Source organism: Notechis scutatus, chromosome Z (assembly GCF_049901735.1).
Source record: "Notechis scutatus isolate UNSWTSFEM ecotype Mainland chromosome Z, rNotScu1.2, whole genome shotgun sequence".
NCBI classification, from domain to species: domain Eukaryota; kingdom Metazoa; phylum Chordata; class Lepidosauria; order Squamata; family Elapidae; genus Notechis; species Notechis scutatus.
The window spans coordinates 94,660,268-94,675,545 of NC_142025.1; the positions used below are offsets into that span (position 1 = coordinate 94,660,268).

Below are 15,278 nucleotides of genomic sequence, written 5' to 3' on the forward strand. Positions count from 1 at the left end.
TGGTTGTCCCAAAGGTGCTTCAAGAGGCAACTGGATTTTCTGTTATTGTTGTTGTTTTGTTGTTGTTGTTGTTTTTGATGACATTTCGCTTCTCACCCAAGAAGTTTCTTCAGCTCTGAAGAAGCTTCTTGGTTGAGAAATGAAATGTCTTCAAAGAAAAACCAGTTGCCTCTTGAAAAAGTACTTTAGGGACATCTGTGGAGATTCTTAGTCATCCAGGTCACAGTTGTCTCAAAGATGCTTTTTCAAAAGGCAGTCAGACTGTTTTTTCCCTGAATTTTTCCCTCAGGAAAAAAAAGAGTTCAGTTGTCTTTCGGAAAATCACCTTGGGCAATATAGGAACTGAGAAAATTGAGAAACCTTCTGCGCCTAATCAGAAAGCTCAAACTGCCCAAGGAACTGCTGATACAGTTCTACAGAGGAATTATTGAGTCTATCATCTGCACCTCTATAACTGTCTGGGTTGGTTCTGCAACCCAATAGGACAGACACAGGCTTCAGAGGATAACTAGGACTGCAGAAAAAACAATTACTACCCACCTGCCTTCAATTGAGGACCTGTATACTGCATGAGTCAAAAAGAGGGCTGTGAAAATATTTACAGACCCCTCACATCCCGGACATAAACTGTTTCAGCTCCTTCCCTCAAAACTACGCTATAGAGCACTGCACACCAGAACAACTAGACACAAGAACAGCTTTTCCCCGAAAGCCATCACTCTGCTAAACAAATAATTCCCTCAACACTGTTCAACTATTACAAAGTGCACTACTATTACTGTTAATCTTCTCACCACTCCTTATCATCCATCCCCTCCCACTTGTGATTGTAGGACTGTAACTTTGTCGTTTGTATACTTACGATTTATATTGACTATTTCTTCATATGATTTGATTGTTTATTGTACACTTGATGAAGGTATTTTTTCTTTTATGTATACTGAGGGTATTTACACCAAGACAAATTCCTTGTGTGTCCAATCACACTTGGCCAATAAAGCATTCTATTCTATTCTTGCTATGTTTATTTGCTTATGAAAATCCACAAGAGGGCAGTAGAGTTCTTCCTTTACAAGAGCATTGCTCAGACCAGTTTTTTCAATCTTGGTAATATTAAAATGTATGGACTTCAGCTCCCAGAATTCCCCAGCGAATATGCGCGTTGAAGTCTACACATCTTCATGTTGCTAATGTTGAGAAACACTGGACTAGAATGTTTCATGATAGTTGAGCAATAAGCAGAAAAACAGAAGTACATTTTCCATGTAGGGAGAGAGAGTTAAATTAAACTATTTTAAAAGAGCTGTGTAGCACATAAGATACCCCTCTGGTTTTAAATAAAATTTCCACTGATTTGAGCTTCACTTATAGTAGTTTCATATCCATATCTATATCATTTTCATGGTAACAGTATGATATACAAACATTGATTTAGTGACCATTCAGAGTTACAACAGCACTGGATAAAGTGATTTATGACTACTCCTTGAGTAGTCATCACAGCATCCCTATAGTTACCGTATCTAAATTTGCACACATTGGCAACCAGTAGCAATGTCCTGGAGTCATATGGTCACTATTTTCAACCAGCTTCCAACAAACAAAGTCAATGGGGCAAGGCAGATTTGCTTAACAACGACGTGATTCAACAACTCAATGACTTGCTTAACAACCATGAAAAAAATGGTGGTAAAATCAGACAAGATTCACTTAAAAACTGCCTTGATTAGCAAAATATTGGTCCCAATTGTGGCCATAAGTCAAAGAATACTTGGAATTCAAATTCCTTTGTTTGTAAGTTTGTTTATTATTATTTTTTTAAAAAGGTTATAAATGATTCAAAGGCTTAAGAAACCTAATCATTATTTTTAAGAGATCATGTTTTTTATATCCCATTATATTGTAAGACATTATAATGTACTTTAAAATAAATTAAGAGTTGCATAACATTGTGGCCAAACTCTGGTTTACTTAATGTGACCAAATCACTTTGAAGATACAATATACATAATTTTATTAGCATGTAAATAATACAATATAAACTGGCTCCTAGAAAGCATTGTCAGCTTGCTGTGCAGACATGATCAAAAGCAGAACCTTTTGTTGATTACATTTCAAAGAAAAAGGCAGAGCCAGTATACAGTACTGTAAATTACAACCTGATATTGGAATATTTTTTGATAAACTCATCTGTGTGATTTTATTTATTCCTCTCTGACAGGCTAGCTATATATATCTGAGGTATGGCTGGTGAATATAAACAATTTGATTTCCTGGGCCAGAGACTTCTGGCTGATTCTTCCTTCTGCCACTATTCAGGGTCCATTCAGCAGGCTTTGAATGTTTAATTATAAGGTTTAATTGTAGGAACAACCATACCCACATGGAGGAATCTCATAGGTTTTGCCGTGAATGCAGCTCATGTGGGAAGGGATATCTTTTATCACTAGAGTAGATTGACATCTGCCGTCAATCTCTAGTTTTCTTGCCTTCCGTAGATTGCAAAATATGAAATTGGCTTAGTTTCCACAACATTCAAATCATACTATCAGTAGCACACTGGCTGAAATGGTGCAATGTGGTAAACTCAATCAAGAAAAACTTGTGATATTCTACAGCCAGGTGCATCTTAGAGACGGGTCAGTTTCTTGAGACCAAAGGCCTTACCTCACTTCCCCCTTTGCTAATCAAACCATCTCTCTTTGTCTCTCCTCATATTTTCTCAACAGACTTTTGCAATAGCAGCAATTTGCCAGAAGTGGAAATCATCAGCCTTCTGGGGGAACAACTGCCCTTGTATAAACTCCGGGCAGACACAGTATTTGGATATGACCACAAAGATTGGATTCAGACATCCCAGGTCTCCTCTGATGCTGCTACTGCCCTCACATTCAAGCAGATTGAAGAGACACTAGAATATTTCTGTAAGTAATCTCTGGGGAGAAGTCAAACCGATCTATAAGTCTAACAGTAATTTTTAGTTTTAAAATTTCTTTTTGACTCCTTAGAGCAGGGTATACATGCTGTTTTGAAAAAAAAATCACAATAACTTTATGAGGTAAGATGTTATTATTGATGTGGTGCAAAAGGAGGAGAAGCTGGGTGTCAGCCGTGAAGTCATGATCTGATTGCGGTGGTGTCCAGGAAATTCTGAAGGAACTGAGATGAGGCTTCAGTAAAATAATCCCTATTCCTAATAGCTATCTTTTTATGTTACTCATAGTGGTATATCTCTATACTACCATTGTAGAATTCAATTCCTGGGCTTTTGACTTTGTGGACCACATGGTATATCTTTCTTACTCATGAACATTTTAAACATATTTACAGTACTCAGAAGGGCTAGCTCCTTGCCAATCCTTTTTTATTTAATTAAGCTACTCCTTTTTTAAAGTAGTCATTGTGATAAAGGAACAAGAAATGTTTTCCAGAATTGCTATTATGAGAATCTGTAAAAAGAACAAAAGAAAGACCTGATTTTTCGCAAGAGGAGGTGAGAATGATACCACTGCATTATATACATTTTCATGGAAATAATTCCCACTATGTTCAGGAAGTTTTTGTTTTTTTAAACAAACTTTATTGATTACAAAACCAAAATATCAAACAAACGCAACACACAGAAGAAGAAGAAAAGAAATAGAAAAAAAGAAAATGATTAAAAAACTAACAATTCTACTATCAACAGTCTATGGTTCCTTGTTTGTTATCAATATTGGTGATACATTTACAAATACATCTTATTGGGAATATATAATTATGATTTACATTTTACGTTATTTACTAATATATTTTCTATTTTTGTTCTATCCAGTCATACCAGCATTCCCAGTTTCTATAATATTCTGATGTTTCTTTTTCCTTAAGTGCTAAGGTTAACTTGTCCATCTCTGCACAGGCTGTTATCTTTTGTATAGCCATCTCCTCTGTTGGAATATCTGCTTGTTTCCAACACTGTGCAAAGGTTATTCTGGCTGCAGTAAGAATATGCAGTATTATATATTTGACATTTTTAGGAATTTGCCTATTAAATATCCCCAATAGGAAGAATTCTGGTTTTAATTGAATTTGCTCCGCCGTTATTTCCTCTAACCATTTTTTTATTCTATGCCAGTATCTTTGGGCTTCAGTGCAGGACCACCACATATGAAAAAATGTTCCCTGTTTCTTTTTACATTTCCAGCAATTTGGATTCATGTTAGGAGACATTTTCGCCATTCTCAAGGGTGAGAAATGCCATCTATAAAACATTTTATAGGCATTTTCTTTATATGCTGCTGATCTTGTAATTTTATTATTCCTTGTCCAAACCTTTTCCCATTCTAATAATGTAATGCTATATCCTATGTTTCTGCTCCAAGCTATCATGTTGCCTTTGACTACTTCCTCTTCTTATTCCATCTCTAGTAAATAATTATAAAATTTAGTTATATTTTTTTTATCTGGCCCTAATAAAATTTTATCTATTTGTTGTGCCTTAGTATAAATTCCAAATTTTTTCTTGTCCTGGCTATATTTATTTTGAATTTGCAAGTAAGCCTACCGGTCTACTTATAGCCCCTGTTCTTGGAGATTTTGCCATGATTTTAAAGTTCCTTGCGTGTTGTAATGACGAGGCAGTCGAGGTGTTTGATCATGATCAAATGAATCATGATGAACTTTATTGGAGTCTAGTCTTGCATTTATACACATTTTTAGTAATCCTCCAACATTGGTTAACTTTGGTTACTGCTTAACTTTCGTTACTGTTTAGCATAATAATTAACACAATTAATTATCTCTAGTTAAAGTCTAACATATGTTTACTTCCTCTCTCTAATCCTCCTTTACATTAGTGACTTTGTTTGCCTGAGTTGTAATTGCTTGTAAACATTCCTTATCTGAGGTTTGCCACCCAAGATAAGAACATTCCTGCAATTACAACTCTACACTTGCGCATCAAGAAGGTCTTTGTATTTTATCATTTTATTAAGATCTAGATTATTTGGATGTATCATCGCCTCCATCGTTGAGATCCAAATTGGGATTTTTAAATAATGTTTTTTTTATTTTGTTCCAATTAGCCAATAAGGAATCTCTAATTATATGTCTGTGGAAATACTTCTGCTTAATTTTCCCAACGTCCCATAAAAATGCATGCCATCCCCTCTGTAAATCATGGCCTTCTAAAAATAAGATCCTTTTATTTGACAGATTTACCCACTCTTTCAACCAGAGTAAGGAGGCTGCACTATAGTATAATTCCCAATTTGGGAGTGCCATACCTCCCCTGCTCTTCATATCTTGCATTGCGTTTAGGTTTATCCTCAGTTTTTTCCCTTGCCAGATAAATTTGGTGATTATCTTGTTAAGTTCCACTAAGTAATTTTTATGTATTTTTATTGGTATTGTTTGGAATAAGTAAATAAATTTGGGCAGAATATTCGTTTTTATAGTAGCAATCCTCCCTAATAAGGAGATTTGCAATTTAACCCATATCTCTAAATCTTTTTTAATTTGCTGTAATAATTTATTATAATTATTTTCCATTAGAGTTTTGCATTGGGCCGTTAACCAAATTCCTAGGTATTTAACTTTTTTTACTATTTGTAATCCCATTATCCTTTCCAATTTTAGTTTTTGTTTTTCTGTTAATTTTTTAGTTATTAATTTCATTTTTCCCTATTAATTTTAAGTCCTGCAACTTCCCCAAATTGATCTAACTCTTTCAATAGTTCTTGACCTGTTTCAATTGGTTCCTCTATGAAAAATACCATATCATCCGCAAATGACTGGAATTTATATTCTTCTTTTTTAATTTTTAGTCCTTTTATTCCTGGGTTCTGTCTAATTCGTGTAAGCAATGTTTCCAAAGATAATATGAAGAGCAGGGGGGATAATGGACATCCCTGCCTGACTCCTTTCTCTATTTTTATTGAGCGCATGTACTCTCCATTAATTGTAATATTCGCCTTTTGTGAATCATAAATTGTAGTCACGATGTTTTCAAACTTAGTGCCTAGATTCATATTGTAAATTTGTTGAATTAGGAATTGCCAATTTAAATTGTCAAAGGCCTTCTGTGCATCCAAGAATACAAGGGCTATTTGTTTTTCCGGGTGGGCTTCGTAGTATTCCAAAACATTTAATACTATCCTTAAATTATTCCTGATTTGTCTATTAGAAAGAAATCTGTTTTGATCTTTATGTATATATTCATTCAATATTTTTTTCAATCTATTTGCTATAATTGTAGTAAATATTTTATAATCAGTGTTTAACAGGGAAATTGGTCTATAGTTTTGTATATGTCGTGAATCTGAATCTTCTTTCAGAATCAACAATATCAATGTCTCCTTCCATGAATCCAGCATTCTCGCTGCTAGTAGGACCTCATTATATACTTTCACCATGAGAGGTCTTATTTGTTCTATTTTTTTATAAAGTTCCCCTGGTATCCCGTCGGGTCCTGGGGTTTTACTGTTCTTTTGGTTTTCTATTGCTGCTTTTAACTCGGGCCACGTAATATCTCTAAGTAACATTTCCTTCATCTCCTCCTTAATTATTTTATCTTTAGTAATACCCAAATAGTTTCTTATCATATCCTCATTTACCTCCTTCTTTTTATAAAGATCTTCAAAAAATTTACATGCAATTTCTTTTTTCTGTTCTATCCCTTGTTGGGCATCCCCATTCTCATCTATTAATTGGTAGATCAATCTTTTTTGTTTTTCTTTTTTAAGTTTATAGGCCATCCACCTTCCTGGTTTATTGGCCTATTCAAAGAATATCTGTCTGGCTGTATTTAACTTTGAGACCATTCCTTCTTGTTCGATTAAATTTAATTTATGTTTAGTTATTATCATCTGTTTTTTCAATTTGCAATCTTTTGGGGTGTTTGCAGCTCAATTTCTAATTCTTTGATTCTTTGTTCTAATTTATTTTGTTGGGCATATTTTTCTTTATTTCTTTTAGCAGTGTATGATATCGTTATGCCTCTTATTATTGCCTTCATTGTATCCCAAATATTCTGTTTCGTAGTTGCCTCATTATTATTTCCTTTTAAAAAATAATCTAATTCCTCATCAAGTTTATTCATAAATTCTTTCTCTTTAATTAACTGTGTATTTAAGGTCCACCTTTTCCTTGGTTTCTTCCTGCCTTTCCACACTATCTGAATCGGGTTGTGATCTGCCCATTCGTTTGGTAAAATTTCAATCTCTTTTAATTCATTTACTAATTCACCATTCATCCACACCATATCAATTCGTGTCCATGATTGGTGAGGGTTGGAGTAAAATGTAAATTGCTTTTTCTCAGGGTTTAATTTCCTCCACATGTCTACCAAATTTAGTTCAATCATCATTTCTTCACATGTTTTTGGTAGTTCTCTTTTTTTCTTCTCCCCCCCCCCCCCACTATGATCTTTCTGGTGGTCCACAATAGCATTGAAATCTTCCAAGATACAAATATTCCTTTTATCTAATTCCACTAATTTCTCATGTAATTGTTTAAAAAATTCCTTTTGGTTATCGTTAGGGGCATAGGTTACCACTAGTAGAATTAGAATTGATTTAATCCAAATTTGTAACATCAGAATTCTTCCATTGGGGTCTATCCAAATTGGCTCTGCTTTCATATCGTCTTTCACATATACTGCTATCCCTTTCTTTTTCCTAAAATCTGCTGGCGATGTATACAAATTCCCTAGCTTGGGGCATTCTAAATATTTTTCTTCTTCCTTCCTTATATGAGTTTCCTGTAAACATATTATATCTGCATTTTGTTTAATTAATTTGGTTAATATTCTTTTCCTTTTTATCCTAGAGTTTAGGCCATTTATGTTAATTGATAGTATTTTTTTTTCTTCATCCATCACCTAATTGACTCTTGCTCTTTGTCTTGTAGTTACTCCTGTCTCTCTTTGTGGCTGATTGTGTGTCTTCGGTTCTTCTCTCTCTTGATGTTGTTTATTTTTTTTATTTTTTTATTTTTGGAACAAATTTTATTAATTTTTAAAGACAGGCAAAACATCATTAAACATTGAAGACATAAAACCTCTTTCTATTATAAATTTTTACAAGGCAGATAAAACATTATTTTATACAATATAGTTCTAATATATCCCATTTCCACTTAAATATCTTTTAGCAGATTTCTCATTGTTTCTCTTTGCTCTTATTCAATTACATTTCTTTTCTATATTTATCCATTTTATAATCATCATATTCATATTTCCCTCTGTCTTGAATTATTCTCTAGCTTTCCTCCAAGGTTTTATTAAATCTCAAACAAACATAAACACACAAAACACAGAAACATAAAACATCTTTTTAAAAAGTAGCTTGGCCCCGGATTACCTCTCTTTATATGGACTTTAATTAAGTTTATGCTCATCATATATACCATTACCTATCTTATTTACCATTCTATATCTTCATTATAATTTCTCCCCGCTTTCCACTCTTCTTAATTCTATTTTATTTATTTCATCTTAATTTAAATCATTATACTTGTATCTTTTGTCCATTCTTTTCCAATTATCCATTTATCTCATTCCCTATAGTAGAAACAAAAAAAGATTTCTCCTGAAATCACTAATCGAAGTATGATGCCTTTCCATCGCTCCCCTAAATTAACATTTAAGGTAACACCTGATTCCCTATCTGATTCTGCTTAGTACATTCTACCTACTAATTTTTATAAATCTATAAAGTAATTAAATATATAATTGAACATTAAATCTTATAACATTCCAATTATCTATTTCAAAAACAAATGCTACAGTAATAAGTTTATACTAACATCCACACAATAGTCAATTAAACTCTATACTTAAACTAAATATTTTAAACATTCCTTTTAATATTTTATTAAATCTTAAAATCTATCATTATTAAACCTTTAATGTTTTAATCTTTACTTAAGTCTTATAAAATTCTAATTTTCTATTTCTAATACAAATACTACAATACTATCTTATGTACCTTGCAGAATCCTTTTGAAAAAAATTATACATTACCCTTTATCCCTAAAAAAAAAAAAAATTCTTTTTCCCATCTTGTTTCATACCTTTGTGGCTTTTTCCCCCTTCTTCCTTCCTGTCTTATCCCATCTGGTCTTTTTACCCCCCTACTCCTAACCTCCTCCTTTTTAGCTTCCCCTCTCTGTTGTATTTCTCTTTTCTTTTGCTTTCTAACATTGTATTGATTTTGCATCTTATTTTTCTCTTTCTTGGATGTTTTTTTAACTCTTAAGTCCTTTTTCCTTCCTCTCTTTCTCCTTCCTTTCTTAATCAACTTTTTGGATTCGTTAAAGATGGCTTCTTCTTCTTCTTCTTCTTCTTCTTCTTCTTCTTCTTCTTCTTCTTCTTCTTCTTCTTCTTCTTCTTCTTCTTCTTCTTCTTCTTCTTCTTCTTCTTCTTCTTCTTCTTCTTCTTCCTCCTCCTCCTCCTCCTCCTCCTCCTCCATCAATTGTTGTGTTTGCTGATAAGTAGCAAGCGCCATTTCTAAAAAGCGAAAAATTTCTCTCAAAACGTCCTTGCCTTCTTCCTTTATTTTTCCATATTCCTCTCTCAGTTCATCAACAGATAAAGCCATTATAAACCTTTTCTTCTTCTTTTTTTTTCTCTTCTTCTTCTTAAAACAATCAAGATAATTCAAAGCTTAGAACAATTCCCCAAAATCCCAAAGTTATCAAGCAATCCAAACAGAGCACAAAGTTCTTCCCTTCACACTTTTTCTTCCTGGGGTAATATCGATTGGAAAGGGAAAAAAACCCCAATCTGTATTTTAAAGTCTTATTGCAATTAACTTCCAGTCTCAAAATCTTCCAGGCATCTCCTCCAACAAGATCTTAATATAAATTTCTCTTTTGTCCTCTCCCTTCCCACTTGTAACAAAGAGCTTTAAATTTTTACCTTCTATAAAATAGCAGGCTTTTCAGTGTCCATTTGTTAATTCCATAGGGAAGGAGAGTAAACTTTCTCTTTCAGCACTTTCACTCGCCGCTTATAAATCTCTTCTGGAAACAAAATATCGTTCAGAAAATCAAGGTTTTCAGGATATTAAATGCATCTTATAGTCCCAGTTCAGCCAAAAAACTTTCGCTTCAAAACTTTCTCCTTCTTCCTCCAGCACAATCTTGTCCAGCTGCCGGCTTCTTTGTGGCGGCCATTACTGACCGCGCTCCACCGCCTTGAGAAAAGGGGTTGTGCCGGGTGGGGAGGGGGTCTGCGAAAACCCCAAACCCCTGTCCGGATCCCCCTGTCTTCGGCTGCCTCTACGGGCAGCCTTATCCTCCAGACCCGTCAGGATCAGAGGCACCAAGACGGCTAGCGCAACAGGGATCGCGCAGGATCGCGAAACCCCGCCGCCGCCAAAGCCTGGCAAACCGGAAGTTCTGATGTTGTTTATTTTTTTAATTCCTACAATTCCCATCTCTATTTTTTTGGTAGTCTTGGTCGTCTTGCAAATTCATTTCTAACTCGTCTCTACTACTCGATTCTTCATGGCCTATCAATCGTTCGTAGAATTCTTGGGCTTTTTCCACGGAGTCTACTTTAATTTTTCTTTCTTCCCAAGTGATTAGCATTCCTTCTGGGATTAGCCATCTAAATATGATACCTTTTTTGTTTAATTGGTTCACCAAGCATTTATAATCTCGCCTCTGCTCTCTCACTCTTCTTGGGATTTGTTTAAGCACCAAGATTTCTTTCCCTTTGTATGTAATTGTTTCTTCTCTAGAAATTTTATATATAATATCTCGAATTGTCCTTCTGGCAAGTCTCACATGGACCTCTTTTGGATGTTTATGTCGTCTTGCATAATTTGTGCTCCCTCTGTATACTTCGTCTAACTCTTTCAGAATATCATCCTTATCTTTTTCCAATAGGTCTGCTAATATTCCTGTCATCACTTGTTCTAAGTACTCTTCTTTAGATTCCATTATATTTTGGAATCTTAGATATGCTGCGGCCTTATCCATTTCCAAATATACCAAGGAGTCATCCATTTCTTTACTCACATTTCTTAATTGCTGACCAACCATTTCCAGCTTCTTTTCCATTTTTTCCGTTCTTTTCTCAACCTCCTTTATTGTTGATTCATTCCTTTCTAGTGCTTGCTGTATTGTTTCAATTTTTTGATCCAGTTTTAGGATGTCTGGTTTCATTTCTGCCTTTAAGTTTCCCATCTCTTCTTTTAGTTCATTTGTGTCAGCTCTTGATTCGATATGATTTTTTACCACTATTTCCTGAAGCTTCAGCATGGACTCTTGTAAAGTAAGAAGAGTCGATTGAATATTGGCATTCGTGATCATAGGTTGTTTTTCTCCAGATAAAGTTTCTTCAATTGTCTTTTGTGCCATCACTGAGGTTGATGGCATTGAAGTTGTTTGTATTAAAGAAGTCTTCTTTTCAGTTTTAAGCATTGTATTAGTGACGGAGGTCATTTCTGGTAAAATTTGTTTTTGTTTTTGTATTATATTAAATATGTTGTCCCAAATTAACATTCACTATTAAGAAATATCAACTATAAATGGCCACTACGCTAAATAATATGATATGTTACAGGATTAACCTCTCTTATCAATATATATATATATTTTCCAGAACACTTTTACAGCTAATTTCTAAATCAAATATCTGGATTTGTAATTCTTAATAATATATCAAATTCCTCTATTTAAATTTAAATAATATTAACCGGTATATCTATAAATGCTATAGAATCCCAAATCTCAAAATAGTGTTATAAAATAATATTTCAAATACTTACAAATCTAAATATAGATATATCAACCTTACTACACAATAATTAATTAGTTAATCTATAATAATCACAATTAATCACAATTAATTTAATTCAATCTAATCAACACCTATACCTAATATCTATACCCAAATAATTAATTAATTATCACTTCCCTTTTTTATGTGTGTTATAACCAAATATAAACTACAATATTACTAATTATCAACTAAATATATATAAATTACATTTACCATATTCAAAAATCAGTTAAGTTGGTGTCAAGAAATAATTGTTGCAATCCGCAAATTTAAAAAGCTTAAAGTGTCTTAATATAATTGTTCAGTTCTTCAAGATTCCTTCACCGAGCGCACCGGAAGTACAGAGTTGCTGAGTAATGTCTCTGATTTCACTATCTCACCACACTTTCCGCTGTAGTCATTTCTCCTTTCGTTTGAAAGTTTAACAAGTCAATTTTTAGATTCAAATAGTCTCTTTCTTTAATAAATATTCTCCACTTACTACAGCTCCAGTCCAATAATCCAAAAGGAGACTAGTAAATTATTCAGTTTCGTTCGTGGAATATTTAAAGTTGTAATTTAATTCCTTACTTCAAGTCTCCCCCCATCTCAAGTTTGTCCTTCCAATTTTCCCAAAAGTCCACAATTCAAATCCTTCAAAGTTCCCTTAAATTAAATTATTGTTCTTTCTTTCTTCTTCTTTTCTCTCTCCCCCAATTATTATCAGTCTCTCAGATCCCTCCGATTCTCTTATCTTCTCTGTCCGATCGCTTGTGTCCTTACCCTCTTCCGTCTCATGAGCCCTTTCGCTTTCGCCGCCTCTCGTATCTGCTTTGGCCACTGTTTTCGGGCTTTGCTCCGACTAAGATACTCCAATATTCAACGCTCAATCAGGATTGCAAATTCTTTCACTCGCACTCTTCGTTCACCACAGTCTGTCACTCACTCGCTTCCTCTTGTATGCAACGATCAAGGCTTTAGGACCGCCATTGCTGACAGTCTCTTGTTGTCGGTCTCCACAGGGTTTCTCTACGTCACGATGAGAATCACCTTTTCCACACCACGACTTGAGTCTCCCCACACTGGCACACTTCTCTACAAGATGCGTGCACCCCTAAGGGTCACTCCAACAGCAAGAGGAGATAGCATGAAACCCAGAGCGAGCTTCAGCACCTCCGTTCGCCCATATCTCGTCACTGGAAGTCTATGTTCAGGAAGTTTTAGGAAGTTGTCTTAGTTCCTAAATCTTTCTTAGGACTCAGTGTGCCCATTATGCTATTCTTCAAAACATAGTTACAAATCTCAACCAGGTTAGACAGACTCATCAACAATGTGCTTCCTAAACTTCAAGCAGCTTTTGCTAGTCTTACTCCAAGGTGCTATGAACTTTTATGGGGAAAATACTGTCACGAGGGCTTATTAACCTCCTTCGCTTGGTTCTGGATTGCCCATCTGCTAAGCCTGCATAAATACAAAACATTGAATCATAATCACTAGGTTTAAATTGCATATGAAGCCACCAAAAAACTAATCATTTTTGATGTGGTCAGCAAACCATCACAGCCACCTCTGCCCTGCTGCTTTGTGAACTTTAAACCTGCTTTTATTTTGATTTTACCCTCTGAGTGCTTGGTAAATTTAAGAATATGCTTTCCAGTGAATTAAACTTTCAGACTGATTTTTGTGCGAAATGTCCAGACTGATCTTTGTGCGAAATGAAGAGGCTGGGGCTGTTTCTAACTTGCATTATTTGAAATTTTCCAGCTTCTTCAGAGATGAAAATGTTATGTTGTGCATTGATTTTACCATGTTTTAATTTTATTTTATATTTTATTTATATGTGTTTGTGTATGGGTGTATATCTGTATTTTTTTTTTATCCCTTATATTTTATAATGTGTACAGACATATATTGTGTGTGTGTTTGTGTATAAATTTTTCTTTTATCCATTCTATCCTGTAATGACAATACACCTGAAAACTGAACCCTGGGTTATTGCCCTCTCCTCCCCACCAACCTCCCTACATACACATAGCATCTATTCCACTGTCTTTAAGTCTAGCCTTAATGGTCCCTTGACTATTCATCTATAAAGCATAGCTAACTTTTCTTCCAAACCATTTTTTTAAAACCTCAGTTTTGAAATATGAGGAAAACCTGTCTGTGTTTCTATCTACCCTCTTATGTGCTTATAAAGTTTTACTTTTGTTTGCCAATTTTAAAACAACTCCACATGAAATCTTCTACATTTTTCCAGAGGACTGGATGCCGTTGTGTTTTTTCCCGTCACCTGTCATCCCTCTCCATCTTCCCCAGCATAACTGAGAAATGGTCTATGAAGGGGGAACTGTAGGAAGACGGTGGGGAAGAGACTGGGAGTCCCTACCACAACAATCACTAAACAAACAAAAAAGCAGTGGTGTGTTTTAGCTTTTGGCCTTTTGATTTTATCCTCTTGAGTACTTGGTAAACCTAGGAATAAGCTTGTGGGCCTTCTCATTAGGCTGCCAAAGAATGTTGGCCTTCTCATTAGGCAGCTTCAGTATCTGTCCTTCAAAATGATAGACAGGGTTGTTTTCCTTTAGGATTGACTGATTTGATCTCCTTGCAGTCAAGGGACTCTCAAGTCTTCTCCAGAACTACAATTCAAAAGCAATGGAACTCCATATAGGTATATATATTCTTAACTCTTTGTCCTGTCAGGGCAGCCACTGTGGACTATTCATTTAAATCTGTTAGTTACCCAATGGACTACCTGCAGCAAAGGGGGCAAATGCAGCTAAGTGATTCTCACTCCATATCAGACAATGGGCTTTCCCTCATAGTATGTGTGGATATTATAACAATCAAATGCCTTCCTTGCCAATTTTCTGGCCTTCAACTGAAGTTCTCCTCTTTTCCCTTACCCTGTGAGTCAAGCCCATATGAACAGATCAATTTAGGAGAGTTCTAGACTTTTGTAGAATATACTTGTATCTGCACACTAGTGCCTTCTTACTTCCCTATTTATGCCCCTTTCTGTGCTTACTCGTTGGTCGACCTGAAAGACCAGGTTGAGGATAGATCATCAAGAATATCTATGTGATTACTAAGAGTCAACAGTGACTTGATGGCACATAATCAGTCTGTGTTTCCTGGTTCTACAAACAATTCTTATAAGGAAGGAAAACACTTCTTTCTTAAGGATAATTTTACAAGCAGTTCCCTTATTCTCAAACGTCAAACTTTTGAACTGAAAGAGAGAACCATACCCATATTATACTGCTGCTTGGGAAGGATAACTTGATTCCCAATGAATTTTTTTTAAAAAATGCACGTGCTCTATTTCACTCTAGATAGTAAGTAGAGGTGTATAATTAAAGATTGATTATGCACCAGTGTTGCATCATTTTCAAGTTGTGTCATCATCAAGTTGTGCCACCAAATTGCAGGAGTGCCCCATTAGTATCAACATATAAAAAGATATTAATGAGTTTATCATGGATTTTTGACATATGAATGTCTGAAACTTACAGGAATCCTGGAATAT

The 15,278-nt window shown here is 34.8% G+C and overlaps 1 protein-coding gene across 4 annotated transcripts in view; it reads left to right on the forward strand.

Moving 5' to 3' along the window:
• HAP1 (huntingtin associated protein 1) overlaps positions 1-15,278 on the forward strand; it is a 105,500-nt gene that overhangs the window by 37,807 nt on the left and 52,415 nt on the right. For all 4 annotated transcript variants that reach the window (XM_087945475.1, XM_087945478.1, XM_087945477.1 and 1 more), the window contains exon 4: positions 2,730-2,924. The gene's annotated coding sequence lies outside the window, so the exon portion shown is untranslated. The remainder of the gene's footprint in view (positions 1-2,729; positions 2,925-15,278) is intronic.